The sequence below is a fragment of the Pelobates fuscus genome, chromosome 1 (assembly GCF_036172605.1).
Source record: "Pelobates fuscus isolate aPelFus1 chromosome 1, aPelFus1.pri, whole genome shotgun sequence".
Lineage (NCBI taxonomy): Eukaryota > Metazoa > Chordata > Amphibia > Anura > Pelobatidae > Pelobates > Pelobates fuscus.
The window spans coordinates 96,892,157-96,908,288 of NC_086317.1; positions in this window are offsets into that span (position 1 = coordinate 96,892,157).

The window sequence follows — 16,132 nt, forward strand, 5'->3', positions numbered from 1 at the left end:
CGTAATAAAAATGTATAACTAAGCTCTATATATTAAAAAAAATCAATTATGGTGTTTCTTTTTGGATTTGATATTAATAATAAGATAATAATTATAATAATTTGAATTATTAGTATGGATTTTTGCTACCTCCAAATTGGCTTAAACAAATCGAAAGTTGATAAATAGATTTTTACCATTACCCAACTATTGTTGACTCAGCCTCTGGGATAGAGTCTTAGGTTAAGCACTCTGAGTAAGAAGCAGGTACATTGCTGAGGCTGCTGACCAATTTGAGACTGGCAAATACTTAACAACTTCTGCACAGGCAAGAAGAGGACTGTAACCATACCTTCATTGCACCATAACTGGTTGTATTATTAGATACTAGTACAAGTAGGTACTAGTATCTGGGCACTGCGCTAACCAGTCACTGGTAGAATCTGCTTGTCTGCCTTGTGGGTGCAGAGAGCTTCTCTCAGCTGGCACCAGGGCATGTATCATAGAGTTTCCATGGTAATATTCAGCATGCCCTGATTCAATAAAATCAGGCAGACCAAGTTCTCCCTCCTTCCCATTAGCATCTGGGTGGCTTGGCCATGGAAATTCAGCAGGGGGCATATGGAAGGGGGGGGGGTGTAGGGGCAAGACATAACATAGAGGGAGCAATTCCCCCCTTTATCCCCCTGTAGTGAAGCATATAATTATCCTCAGTCTTATTTTCCAAATTCCAAAGTTGATTCTTTGAATCAAACATCTCCCCAGTATTTTCTTGGGTTCTAATTTAAACATCCCCCCCAGGCAGACATCTCTATGTTTATCATAGATGGTATGTAACATTTTGTAAAGTTAATTTAATTTATTGCATCTCTGAATATGACATATTCTATTATATGTATGTATTTAGGAACTAAAATCTTTAGGCAAATCAAATACATTTGGATAGGATATAAGATAGGAATACCCCAGTAAACATTAGACTTAGAGATTTGTTTTGGTCTGAACTGCAGTTAGTCCAAATTTAGGTCAAACCGCCACTTGCCAGAATCTCAGAAAAATCGACTCACACAATGCTCATACTTGTTTCTATTCGTGATTCAAAGTGCCATTCTTGGTACCAGAAAAAAAGAGTGATGGAAAGAGTAAGAAGCTGTTATTTTTTTTGTTGGGGCAAAGAAGCAGCTTAGTTTGCCATGATGGACAAGAGATCTCCCCAATAATGTGAGCAGTATCTCCTATCCAATCATGCATAATTTAATCCTAACGTGAGACTAGCTTACTAGACATGTGCAATTCGTTTTGTTCCAAAGGTGAATTTGGACGAATTTCAGGCAATTCGGACATTCGGATGCTTCCAAATGTCCAAAGTGTCGAATTTCAAACCAAATTGTTAGGGGTAGGGTTAGGCTTAGAGTAAAGTTAAGGTTAGGGGTAGGGTTAGGTTAGGGGTAGGATTAGGGGTAGGCTTAGGGAGCCCTACAGATGTTCCGAATGCTGAAGTCCCGAATTGCTGAAGTCCCGAATTTCAGAAGTGCTGAACCGAACTGAAGTGCAAATTTGGCAAAAAAGTGACAAAAAAAATGTCTTACCTGAATTTCCGAACCAAATGTTTTGATCATGCACATCTCTATAGCTTACCAATTTTCATGTTTTTAAATATATTTTTGTACAAAGCAAATCTTTTTTTTTTTTTTGAATATTTTATTTTTGCAGTGCATATAGAGATAACAACAGGCTCTAGGTACCCCAACGGCATTCCTTGAGCTTCATGGCATAGATAAGACATAGGGTAATTGCTAGACAATGCACATTTTTTGTATAATAGAAACAGGATAAGGTTACATGCAGGTAATACATTCTATTTTAAGTATGTAGGCAATAGATGTACCTCCGTGGACTTAGTATGAAGGGGTTTAAATGCGTGTGGCTGTGTGGAGCTATGTGGAACCCCGGCCACCAAAGCAAGAGACAGGAGTATTTCAACATTTGGTTGGTCAGAGATTTGCAGGGTCACTAAATGGTGGCTTACATGGTGTGTGACAGGTGTGTGTGCAGTAGCTTGTCTGACCTAGGGAGTTTGGCGGTCAGTTGGATCAGGTTTGTGTGACAAGTGAAAAGAGTCCAGTAATGTGTACAGGAGCATGTGCACAAACTTGTAAGTTCGGATCATCAGAGCTTATATGTCAACGCTTGTTTCTGGGTAGCGTCCGTTGCGTTGGTTGCCTGTATTGGTGAGTCATCCTATTCCTCTAGCGGGGATCTGTGGCAGTGGCGACGGGTAGGCACAGATGTTGGCTAACCGCCAAGAGCAGGCCGACTTTTCCTTCCAGCTCCGGGCCATCGACAAGGCCAGCATTGTTTTCCCACGGACTCGGGAGCTGCTAGAGACCGGGTCCTTCCCTGGTGGGACAGGTCTGGGGGCCTTGAGGTGTTTGCCCCGCTTGCGGCGGGCAGGCCTCCACCTGCGTGGGTGATGCGGTGGGGTCGTACCCCTAGTGGCCTTCGGCCCGGATGGGCTAATGCGGTGAGTGACGGGCTGTTTCAGCGTAGTGGTGCCCGAGGGTTGTTCAGGCCCCCTCCGAGTGTCGCCTCCCTGTGCGCTTTCGGCGCTCCTGCTCTCCCGCTGCTGGATCCGTGTAGCACTGTACCTCGACTCACTCTTTGCCCAGAAGCTGTTGAACAGGTTGTTCAGGCGAATGTTCAGAGGCTCTGTTGGGAGGTTTTGGTGCTCCGCCGGCAAGCGTCCTGCGCTGGGTCGTGTGTCCGCCATGTCAGATTGGCACGCGGCCTGCAGGTTTTGTGCGTGGCTGGGAGTTGTGTCGAGTTTCTGAGACCACGGAGGCATGCAGGTCAAAGCTGTTTGGACCGGGATAACCCCCGCCGGTCCTGTGGGGGGGGGGGGAAGCCAGAGGTCGCGGAGGCTGTTTGTAGTGATGGGCTGGGAGAGCGGCCGTCTCTACCCTGTCCTGCGTGTTGTAGGCCCCAAGCCTCGGGTCAGGCTTTCCAGCGGGCATATCAGGCATGAGAGGTATCCCCTTGTTCCCCTGCTTCTGTATAACAAGATGAGGTAAGTTGGGGTTCAATCCAAGGTAGTGTGCCCCTGTTTTTCGTCGAGTATTAGGCCCAGGCTCGGGAGCTCACAGATAGTGCGTCTGCTCGGCTCCCCTGTCAGCCTCCGCCCCCAAAGCAAATCTTTTTTTAGAGTGTGTTGTTCAGTAAAAATGAAAAAACAAATGTAAAAAAATAATAATTTCTAACTGACACATTGGCACTCACACAAACTTTGAGTGATAGATAGCCTGATTTATTCATCCTAGTGAGACTGGTGGTTATAGTTAGTGCAGTATCCTAGTGTTAGCCATGTGCACAGCTTTCAAAGGTTGTTTTTTTGTTAAGTGTTTGTAGAAGGACATTTCTTTCTGTTCAGTTCAGTGTATGCTGTGCAAGTGGGTGAGCACTGTGCAGTAACTGTCCGCTGCGTGCAGTGTATTGTTTCCTAAAATCAAACACAATAATGTTACAATAGTGAATCCACCAAGCACCAAGCCATTTTGCAACGCAATCACCTGTTTTTGATGGCAACCTACAATGCCTGGGCATGGTTGTGGTAGTGGAGATAGTCCAAGCAAGTCAGCAAGAATGGATCTGTAGGGCATAAGGCCTAACAATATCTCCTCCTACATGCTGAGTAATGGACAAACAGCACACTTTAGCAAACATATTATAGGCAGTCAGACAAATGGTCAGACAAATGGTGTCAAATTGGTTGGAGATCAGGTAGGCACTAATCTGCATGTTAGGTTCATGATCATCGATGTAGCTGCTAACATGTTCAAAGCTCTGCAACAGAGTTCCTTTGTAGGTGTGCACACTTCCTATTGTGTGGACATCCTACATTGTGTAGTGAAGGGTGCAATTCAGGAAGCCAACAAATGTGCAAACCATACTTGAGAATTGCAGGAGTATTGCTTGGTATTTCTACCTCAGTGTATATTCCCATCACTCCATTGGCTTGACTCCCCACTGGGACATGAGGATTGGAAAATGATAAGGCAGCTGGTGCCAGTTCTTATTCCATTTAGGTAAGTGACAGAAATTTTGAGCCACAGTAATGCAAGTTTGGAACAGACCATCCCCTTGTTCACCCACCTCATAAATAAAAGCATATGCCTGGAAAACAGAGAATTAGTTCATGAAGGCAACCTAAACACCAATGTAGCAGTAGTGGTCAAGCTAATTGATAATTGCCTTGAGCTACTGCCCTGCCGTGTGGGCCTAGTATTAAGGGCAAAGTATCAGTCCAATCCAACACGCCGACATACTGGCAGGATAGATTTATTTACACAATCTGTGATTTCCATTGAAAGAGAGGTGTGCTGGGAACTATCCATGTCCACCTACCACTGTCCAAAGTGAGCGTGTGCTTTCTCTTACAGGAAACATTATAATCCCCTATGCTCATAAATGTCCCCGCAACTGATGGAGCAAATAGCATTCCTGAATCTCTCAAAATTTGGTTACCCTACTCTTCACTGTAGTACTTGAGGCGTCATTATGTGCTGGCTTAAATAAAACTGGCCACTCACCTCTACCTCCATAGTTGTTTTAAAATTTATAAAGCTTTTGTAAACTCTGGCATTGAATAAAAGAAATTCTGTTTAAATTTCTGTTATATCCGCAGATGCAGTTTTTCCCCACAATGATGGATGGTCACTGATGCTACAGACTGATGTGTAGGAAAGCTTTGTTCTTGTCAGAGTGGAAGGGGTGAGTGGGTGTTCAATTGCCCACTGACTTTTTCCTTTAATTTTTGAATAAATTACTTCTGCTCCCATAGATTATTAATACAAAATAGCAAAAGGAAAAAGATTACAATCAATCATTATAAAACTAAGCTCTCTCACTTCCTTCTTTTTAATCAAGATATGTAATAAACTAATTTTGGCATTTCAGTCAGTATTGCAAGAATGCCTAATATTGGCTAGCCATTAGGACAAGCAATAGTTTATCTGTTTTTGAATCTCAGCACATGATGCTCCCTTGATAAAGGCATTTTTGCCAAAACGTTCAGGGTATTTACCTAGTTATCCACCTCTTCTCACTATTCTTGTATCTATCTTTGTGTTTTTGTATGTATGTATGTATTGTATGTATTCTGTTATTTTTGATAGTATTGTATTTTTCCATGATATGGCATCTAATATAATAACATTTAATGCTTTATGCACAATAGTTTTTGGTATTTTGTTTGGCACATCCATATATATGTATATATATATATATATATATATATATATATCCCTGCATTGAGATGGTAATTATTTATATGTAATATTATTGTTTTGTACTGTATATTGTACTAGCATTGCATTGTTTAAAGTGCCTTTTCATGCCTGTCATGGAGACCATGTGTTTTTGGTGTACAGGCTGTCCTCACTTACTGACCATGTTCCGTTCTTACGACCTGGTCATACAACGAATTGGTCGGTAAGTGAGGATGCACTAGCGAGCATACGCAAGAGAGCAGGTCTACATTCGGGGGAATTTCCCCGAACATAGACCAGTTCACTTACACAGGGAAACTTCCCTGAACATAGATTAGCTTACTAGCGCAGCAAATCGCTGATAGCTATGTTTGGGGAAAAATCCCAGAACATAGACCAGCTCTCTACTGTGGGGAATCCCTTGCGAGAGAGCTGATCATAAGTGCGAGCCGTTGTAAAAAAGGTAGGTCATTAAGTGAGGGCCACCTGTACTTAACAAAGCTTAATAAAGATGATTCATGTATTTTTATCGGTGGTGCTCTTCATTCTATTACATATGTAGTTTGCTTTTTTGGTTCTATTGGGAATAGGACCTTTTAAATGAGCACTCAGATACTTTATTTCACTGATTTATTATGTGATCCTACTACTTTAGTGTGCCTGCCTTTCTAATCTTCTGAATCTCAGCACAGTCAAGGGCACCTTTATGCCTGCTTTTTTTTTGGCTACCCACAAATAAATTGTTTGGCAGAACCAAATTTATCCACCATTCACAAGGTTAGTTAACATATCTGTAAAAAATAGATATAAATGATAGATTCCCAGTTGATTTAATACAAACGTATGTCCTATCTCAAAAGTAAAATTCATAGGCAACATAGTGAGGTGCAATCAATGATGGGGATTTACCCTGTTGATTGCCTCCTAGAGTACCACACCGTGCACTTACCTGTACTGTCTGTGATGTACACTGTTTGTTACCCCAAAATGCATTGTGAGTCTACATTATCTACACCATCTGGGACCTTGTAACATAACTATATGACTTATGTATGTGTCACTTAGCAATTTCACTCACACATTGTAGCAGAGCTTTCCTGGTTGTTATAGCAACCTCATCGTGCCCATTCATCATATTTTGGTTTGATACTGTGTACAACTAACTCTAGATATACGTCTCTGCCATGTACATGTTTTATTTCTTCTTTTTATCTTTGGTTTGCACAAGGACTGTTTGTTGTGCAGGGTTACTGCTGGTTGCCATTTCATAACCATTATAGCTATATCAGTATTTTGACCAAGTGCGTAGCTTTGTGCAGACTACTTGTTGAAGTTTCTGTTGTCTTTTCTTCTTGGGAGAGAGCTATGAGTTGTCACTGTACTGCTACAGCGAATGTCTCAGCGGAGTTTTGACGATTGCTATGGCAACCCGATCCTACTCACCTATAATATTGTAACTTGATTATGTTCACCTTTATACTTTTTCATGTCCTGCTTTCCCCTGTTTATTTCTAATTTACGCACGTATTATGACACTATGCTTTGCGGATTAGATTCCGTTTGCTAGGGTTAAGTATTTTGATGATATGGTTAATTTACTTACTTTAAGCTTGAATTTCAATCTTTATATCTTCTTGGTTAATCGTAGATACTGTACTATAAGTATGAGTGTTTACTGGTCTCCCTGACAATCAGTTACATACTCGGCTCCTCACCCTTAGTTACTGCCTGATTGTGACTCTCTCTGATGTAATACCAGCAGATTGAGACAGATGTTTGGGTGGGAATTTATTTAAAACCTAATAAATACAGGTGTTTATTGTTTTGTTTTGTTATATGTTCTTGATACACTAAGGTTTGAGGCTGAATCATTTATTTTGTTTTGTTCATCGATCTAATAAACCTCATCATTGATTGCACCTCACTGTGAAGTCCATGTATTTTTACTTATGACTACTGTTATAAGGACTGCTGATCCTTCCCATGGTGCTCCAGTGTTCCAGGTAGCAGCTGCTATTTATTGACCTATTTGCAATATCACTATTGCTCTTTTACTGGTTGTTAGACTGAAAAGAGTGTTTGGTCAACCACACTGGAGCGACCTCCATTTATTTTTCTCCTAAAAAAAATAATATTATTTCCAATCCCAATCTATTTTATACACAAATAATTGTAAGCTGCCATGATGAATTTTGGCTCTTACAGAAACTGAATAGATCCTATAACCCCCTCCAAATAAACCTCAAAGGACAGACACTGTAAATGTAACTCTTGCTTTTTTTAAATCTTGTGCTTTTGGGAGTGAGATCGTTATGGCACTTTTGTGATGTGTTAGTTCCATGATTTTTTTAAAGGATATATAGGACCTTGCTTAAGTATAAAACATAATATGTTTAAAATAATAATACAAATGAGAACATGAAAAAAAAACAACAACACAAAACACAGTATAATTGTTGCCAGGGTTTTGTATATCCATCCAGATTTAGCTGATATTTAAGGATTTTGTCTATGAAAGAAAGTGAGGTATGGAGGTAAGCATTCTATATTTTATTTTAACATTCTGAGTGTAGCGAAAGCCACTTCGCCACTGTGTTTTGGAGGGGGCTGCTTGCCCGCCTCTTACCCTGTGACTACGGTCCCTGGGCGATTTGGCCCTTTATGCACGGTATTTGGGCATGCTGTGGGTTATTGGGCTGCCCCAGGATTATGGGCCCTCTCATCAGCCCATACCAAACTTAAACCCCATGGCGTTTGAACTGTGTTTGTGGCATCTGAGCGCTGTTTGGATATGTTGAGCACTCAGATCCAAGCCATCTGGGGATGGGTTGAATGTGGGGCTTCTGTTTAGTATAACAGGAGTTATGCATTTTTATGTCTTTTGGTGGTTGCTGGTAACATGTGCTTAATGGAGGCTGTGTTTGTCCCTGGATATAATTAAATCAGCTTCTCCATTGTCTCCAGGATAGAGGATTCTGGGGAACTATTTTGAGCTGGAAAAAACATGCTTCCAGAAGGTCAAATGCACATTTGTACTAACTTTTGAACCCCTGGTCCAATTCGTATGATTTTTGAGTATGTTGTTCCCCCGAATGGATTGATTGTGAATATGTATTTTTATGCGAATGTGATATATATTTTGGGAGTTATGAATGTTGTGTAAAAACTGTATTTTCCCTACCTATGATAATTGTATTTTCCTGTGTGTACAGATAATTAGTTTACAGGTAGAGGGGAGGGCTATGTGTGGGATGTAACTATTGTGTGATTGGTTAATGTACGTTACTGTGTGTGTCCCTCCCCTTCATGGGAGCACCTAATAAAAAGGGCTGCAAGCTAGCAGCCAGGGAGTTCTATTTTTACCCTCAACTTGAGTCCTGTCTCTTATTGGGGGAATCTGCTACAAGGGATTGCTATGCTAGGCATATTCCCTTGCTATAATCACTGAGCTCTTGTAAGAGCTTGTTCCTGCTTCGTTCTGAAGGGAGATAGCTGCAGCCTGCGGTGCTTATGGTGTCCGGTGGAGTGCTTGGAGTCCTCTGGAAGCGCTAGGAGCATCTTTCAACGGAGGTACCCAGTCGGGGTGCCAGTGGATCCGTTACACTGAGCATTACATTTATGTATTCTGTGAAAAAGTACTTCTCCACTACTTGAGACTTTTCAATATTGATGAGCCATGTTCACAAAACATTCAGTGATTTAGCCTAATGAAGCATTTTGGTGTTTTTGGTTTGCATCTCATTGTCAGGGTACCTGTAGTCTCTACCTCAGAGGAGGTGAGAGACTTAGACGTTTATCCTCCCAGAGGGGTCGTTTCTTCCGTTCCTCGCGGTCCTCTCGGCCATTTACAAGCCGACCGCGAGGGATCCACTTCCTTATATGACGCGACGCTCAGTAGTCGACGTCATGACGCCAACCCGGGTCGACCTGTCAGTCAAGTCCCGAGCACTAATCAGGACTCGTCGGGGGCGTGATTACCCTCTAGAAACAGGTATAAAGTATGGCTTTCGGCATCTGCTCATTGCCCTGTCATGGTTCTAGCCTGTCTAGTCACTCAGTGCTCTTGTATTCTAGTTGTCTCTTTGGTTCTGACCCGGCTTGTTTGTACTACCCTGTTTATCTCTGTTACCCTTTGACTCGGCTTGTTTCTCGCTTACCTGTCCTCTCGTTCCCTCGACCTCGGCTTGTCCCTAGACCATTCTCTACTTACTCCTTACGTTAAGTCCGGCCATTCTAAGGTCCGGTATACGTACCTTCCACCTGTTTGTACTCTGCGTGTTGGATCCCTGTCCCGATCCTGACACTCATCCAATAAAGGTATGGCTAGCTTCATAAACAAAGTGATTTAACTCCTACATTGTAGAGAACTGAGCAGTGAGACTGCAGTGGCATGATCTATTCACTAAAACCACTTTATCAAGCTAAAGTACATTTTGCGTCATATTTTCTATTCAAGGATTTGCTGCCAGGACCACATATACAGTCCCCTGGTTTGGTTGTAAACCATGGCAAGAGTTTAGCTCACAGGTAGGGGGCTTGGCGCATCTTTGCCTTTTGTATTGGTTTGTGTATATTGTACTGCCTTTTCCCCCATTTGTACAATGCTCATAAGTATGTTGGTGCTTTAGAGTAGCAATAATAATAATAATAATAATAATAATAATAATAATTTAGTTCCTACAGGAATAAAATAGCATTTGTTTTTTTAATCTGCTAGTAAACTATTGCAATGCTTCTGTATGATCTGTATTATTTTCTCATATTTTGTATTAGTCCAAGTTATAAATACTGGGTATGTCTCCCCCAGATTCAACAGTTCCACTACAGATCTTATTGTATATAATTATTATTGTCATTATTATTATTATTAAATTGGTCAAAACCAATTGATATGTTGAATGTCTGGATGCAGCCTCTGCTCCATGGACAATACTATTATATTTTTTATATATTTTATCTTTTTTAAGATTTATAAAAAACCCCATTTTTTTTTATCTGTACATTATATTAGATAATTTAATTAGTTTTTATATAGAGCATAAAGAGCACTAGATTTTTCTTGGTAAAATTAGAATCATTTGTGTTTTGAATGTATCCATCACTAGAAATATGTGCATTTTTTTTTTTTTTTAAAGAAGATGTGTTCGCTGTGAGAACTAATTAAACAGACGTGTGTGTCTAACATGAGCACCTCTCAATTCTGGCACCCTAATAAACAGCTAATGCGTTTCCCCAAAAAGTTTGCAACAGATGCTCAGTAGAACGTAGGTATAATAAAACGATTCGAGATTTTAAAGGACATCACAGATGGGGGGGAAACTATTCTTTACAGAACAGATGGATAAAATCAACCTGGAGAAATATGTGCGACCCTACTTTAAAACACATATGTTAGTCATTTTAAATACTCTTAAAATTAGCGAGAGTCCAAGCCACAGAGATTAGAAACAAATGTTATATGACTTAAAGGCCATGAGGCATTTCGAAAGACTGAAGTTTGTTTCCTGAATCTACACTTGGATCATGGAAAGTAGGAAATGACATTGAATTAGATCTTAAGTTTTATTGTTATGTTTCTCTTTCATTTATTGCTTTGGTAACACAGCATCCACACATCATAATGGGATTTCACTGTATAACGTATTGTCCCTTGGGGCAAATCTCTCTGCATCATATAACCATGAACATATAAACAAAATAATGTTGTTGTTCTACCAAAATTACCTCCTAAAGCTTATGTAAATGATGATTGGCTGTACAATAAATAACCACCAACTAATACCACAAAAGTAATCTCTTAAATACAGAGTTCCTCCCAACTAGACATCTATGTATAGGCAGTCTATTAATTAACAGTCTAATTTTATGGATACATTTGTCTATCACATCAATTTTTTAACCGTCAGACCAGCCAGAGTTTATATGGCAGGTTGAGCCACATGAACTATTTGGGTACAAGTGAACGAAATGCCAAAATTGCTTACACGGTGCAAGGGGGGAAAAAAGCATGAAATTGACCTGGTACTAATGTCAGGGATGGCAGAATATGGACAATGGACATTCTAAGTCTTGCTTTTATCTCCTTTCCTTCTATTTGCAGATTATCCCCGCATCCTGATTTACCTCTACAACTAAGCCAAAACTCTGCAAATTATTCTGCAGGTAATTAAGGTGCACTTTAAACTAGCATTCAAATTATCCTACAATAGTTTTACAACTATTAGTATATGAGGTATGTCTGAAAAAAGTACAGCCATTGTTAATATAACGTGAACGATTTGCACAAGATCAGGGCGCATTCAAAATGACTGAGTGAGTAGAGCAACTAATCTGCGTCAAATTTTACGTTAAGCCTGAACATTCCTCTGAAGAAACTATTTGGATGATTTTGCGGTTGGCGCAATGAGTGCAGTGCAAATAAAAGTGTGGCACAAATACTTCAAAGATGGTCGAGAATCTGTTAAAAAAAGATTTGGAGCCCAGTGACATCTGGCTTTTCCTAAAACTAAAATCAAAACTAAAAATGAAGAGTGAGGCGCCATCGTCCTATGTACAATGTTTCTTGGATCTTCTTCAACAAATGTCTCTATTTTTCATATTACATGGCTGGATACTTTACGGACAGATCTCGTATCTCTTGTAACTATTTTTTAAATTTCACTCTGCACTATGCACCAATTTTTCCCTTTTGCACGATGGTTAACTTGTAACCAAGGGGCTAACGGGGAGATAGGGAGAGGGTTAAGGTAACTACTAGGCTCAGACAATTTCGAGCTACCTTAGGTAGCAGAGGTTAGTTAATCTACCGATATAGTAGACAGAAGTCTGATGTTAATAAATCCAGATTACAGAAAGGTAGTAACCTCTTTGAGCTCATCTGGCTCCTATATAGTGTTATCCCTATAGTACAAATATTTCATTCTTAGACCGTCTGTCTTGCAACATTTGTTACCCTTACCCCATTACATATTGTTACTTTTACTCCTTTCTTAAAATGTGTTGTTTTGTATCTGTGGTTATCTACTCAGTACAACTAATATGTTTCTTTGGTAGTGGGAGAGCGACTTTATAGCTAGCAGTTCTGCTAGGTTCCTGTTGTTATCAATCTCCTTAGTATTACCAATATTTACCTTTGGCAGTGGGAGTGCTGATTTACAGCTAGCAGTAACTTACTCTAGATTACACTTGTCCTCAACCACATAAGTGTATTTTGTGACAGTACTAACTCCTCAGCACAGTTTGCATTTACTTTTTGTAGTGAGTTAGCTGCTTTATAGGCTGGTACTTTGTAATTTACCCAGACCTTTATCTCTTTTAAGACTGCACTGTAGATAGGTATCTGTTGATACAAACGTTACAATATAACTTGGTATCGACTCCATAATACAGCCTGGACACACTGTGATTTATAGACTTACGGAAGTATAAGGAGTATTTTTGATAAGACATAGGTCTTTGTCCCTCTCCTCCCCATTAGCCCTACTACCATTTAGTTTTTTTAAATAGGTGTTTCACTTTAATGTTGTCGTCATTTTTTTTTCTTGATGTTGCAATCAAGTTGTGCTGTTTTAGATTATTTTTATTATGTTATTAGGGACCTTTTTGTGTCTCACGTGCCTATGAGTTAATTGAGACCCTTATGTACTCTATTCGTTATTTTTTATATTTGTTCATATTACTATTTTTAGGTAGATAGAATATGTTTTACATTTTTTTTTTACTCTACCACCAAATGCTAAACATAGCTCTCTTTACCGCCTCCTTCCTAACTCTCTGTAACCAAGACAACATTTTCTACTATAACTAACCACCCTCCTTCCACCCAACCTTGATCCACTTTTGTTTATGGCACCAACTTTCAGCTGCCTCTAATCTTAACTATTTAATTATTTCACAAGCTACACTGTGTTTGCATACATCTCCTGAAGTTTGTCCATTACATTAAATACCCCCTGCAATCATTTTGTGTCAACTCCCCATGATTACCTTTAGATTGCAAGCTCACAAGTTATCTAGCTAAGTATATTGTATAAAAGTACTGCAATTGCTAGATTGTAAGCTTGCAGGACAAGTTCTCTGTTCCTTTTGTATCAGAATTTGTTAATTATTTGTCTTTTGGCACTTATGTTGGAGCTAATATAAATACTAAAAATAATAATAATAATATGAAAACAAACTGTAGCTAAAATCAAAGATCAAGTACAAGTGTAGTCAGCAACCGTACAATGCTCTAGAAAAACTGACCACTGAAATACCATTGTAAAGGGTGTACATAGGAGAGAGAAGGCACAATCTAAAATGTTCATTATACAAGTCACATTCCAGAACTGTATAATTATTTGTAAACTGCTCTGTGTGATTTAGACCTAAAGTGGTTCTGACACCTCAACATTACCTTTCTCCTACTGTTTAATCTTCTCCTCCTGCCTGACAAAACGTGACTAATGGTGGAGCTTAACTTAATGTGTGACATGTCATGATTCCCTTTAATTCCAAAAGTTTGGTCCTTAAGGGGTTAAGGCATCTCAATTTTCTTTGTTAGCGTGACAAACTTGACAAAGGAAGTAGAGCTTGCCATAAGCTCTACCCTTTGTCAAGATTTGTCAGGCGTAGGAAAAATACATAAGGCAAAGTAGTCCCTACTTTGTCTTATGTTTTAAAGAGAATTAGAAGAGAAGGAAGAAAAGAAGAACATATTATGAGAGAGGAAGAGAAGAGGAAACAATAGGAGAAATATATATTTACGGTGAAAAAGCCACTTTACTGTGAGTCTGTGCTCCAGCCATATCAATAACCATATTTCTTCATTTGGCATTATACAGCAAAAGTAATTCTAAGAACAAAAAACAGAATAGGACATATGCTGTGTATAATTTCACTTGGCATTCCTTCTTCTGCTGATTTGGCAAAATTATATGGTTTAAGAATATTCTTTATTATTGCAATACAAAAGGCAGAGTATCATTATTTTTTTGAATATTAATATCTAATTTTTTTGTGTGAAAAACACAGACATGGCAATAGGTTTTTACTGAGAGAGCCAAGAATAAAGTGGGATGGATCCCCGTGGAGATATTTTGTTGGATGTGTTGCAAGTCGGATTCCCACTGCTAGTGCCTGCGATCACTCATTTAAAGTGAACATTAAGTTGAATTCTGCCACATGAAAGCACTTTATTCTCTTTAATTTCAACCAGATCAGATTTGTGCTTAACTATCTGCAATAAGTAAAATATGATTGACACATTATAATTTATAAAATAACCAAGTAATAATTATTTCTAATAGCAGCAGCGTAAATCAAACCTCCATTCAACACAAACTAAATATACATTTAGAGAGCAGATAATTACACAGAATTAGTTATATAAAAGATCAAGAAGGAACATTTCTCTAAGTTCTCCATGTGTTTTGTACCTTATTGGTTCTTGACCATGTTAGACAGGCATGTCAAGCTTGGGCTCCACAGATGTTGATGAACTGGTCTCTTCAGTCTGCCCATGGTCTTCTTCTGTCTGCTGCTTGCACCTGCACGGCCAACTCACGCTTGCAGGACTTCTAGCGGACGACTCCCTTCTTATGGAATACCTCCATCAGACTCTCCCCTATGTCACATATCCATCTGACACTTTTTCCTCACCTGGTGCAAGTCTGGCGCCGGCCGCTGCACATTCATGGTCAGAAATAACCCCGCGCGCGGGTACGTGGCCGAGGTTGCACGCGCGCACACGTGGCCACGGGTGCGCGCGCGCACCGCACATTTTGGAGCCAAAATGACGGTCTGACCAATGGGAAAGGGAGGATGGGTATAAAAACCTAGTCTGACCACCACTCAGTGCCCTGTCGTGGTTTCCCTTGTGGTTGTCCGAGAGCGCGTTCCTGTTTTTCTACCTGTTTTTTGACTTTGGCTTTGTTTATTGACTTCTCTATATTCTGGTATCCTGACCCCTGGCTTTCCTCATCGCTGTGTCCCTTTCTGTGTTCCCTGACCTCGGCTAGTATTTTGACTATTCTATGTACGTTAAATCCGACCATTCTAAGGACCGGTAATACGTTACTTACCGTATTTTCCGGCGTATAAGACAACTTTTTAACCCTGGAAAATCTTCTCAAAAGTCAGGGATCATCTTATACGCCGGGTATAGGGTTTCCTAAAAGTTAGGGTTCGTCTATATGGCTGCCTGCGCCCCCATCGCCGGCCCTTCTAATGCTGCAGCTGACTGAGCGCTCTATAGAGAGCCTCAGGCGGCTGCAGCACTGCCTCTCTCCTCACCTCCTCTTCCCTGTGTAGCGTGGGTGGCCGAGCTCCTTTTCGTCCTGTCAGTCCGGCCGGGAACAGGTAACTGGATCTCCTGTACCGCGCGGTACCCGGCCGGACTGACAGGAGGAAGAGGAGCTCGGCCACCCACGCTACACAGGGAAGGGGAGGTGAGAAGAACATAGGGAGGATTGGGGGGGAGTAAAAAGAACATAGGGAGGGAGGGGGGGAGTAAAAAGAACAGGGGGGGAGTAAAAAGAACGGGGAGGAGTAAAAAGAAAGTAAAAAGAACGGAGGGGGTGAGTAAAAAGAACATAGGGAGGGGGAGTAAGAAGGACACAGGGAGGGAGGGGGAGTAGTAAGAAGAAACATTCTCTATAGTGTATGCTCCATGCCACACATCATGAGTGCACTTTCCACGATGCCAACAAGCTGGTATAGTGTTTGCCCCATGCCACCCCAGTCTGAGTACAGTTTGCCCTTGGTAGTGTTTGCCCCATGCGCCCCATAAATTCCCCAAATCCAGGTAGCCGAGTCCAGCCAGGTTTAAAATATGGTAGTCACAGCAGAATAAAGGGTTAAGAATTGGCAGTATGAGCATATATCGCAATTAGACTCCTGTGTGCTAGACC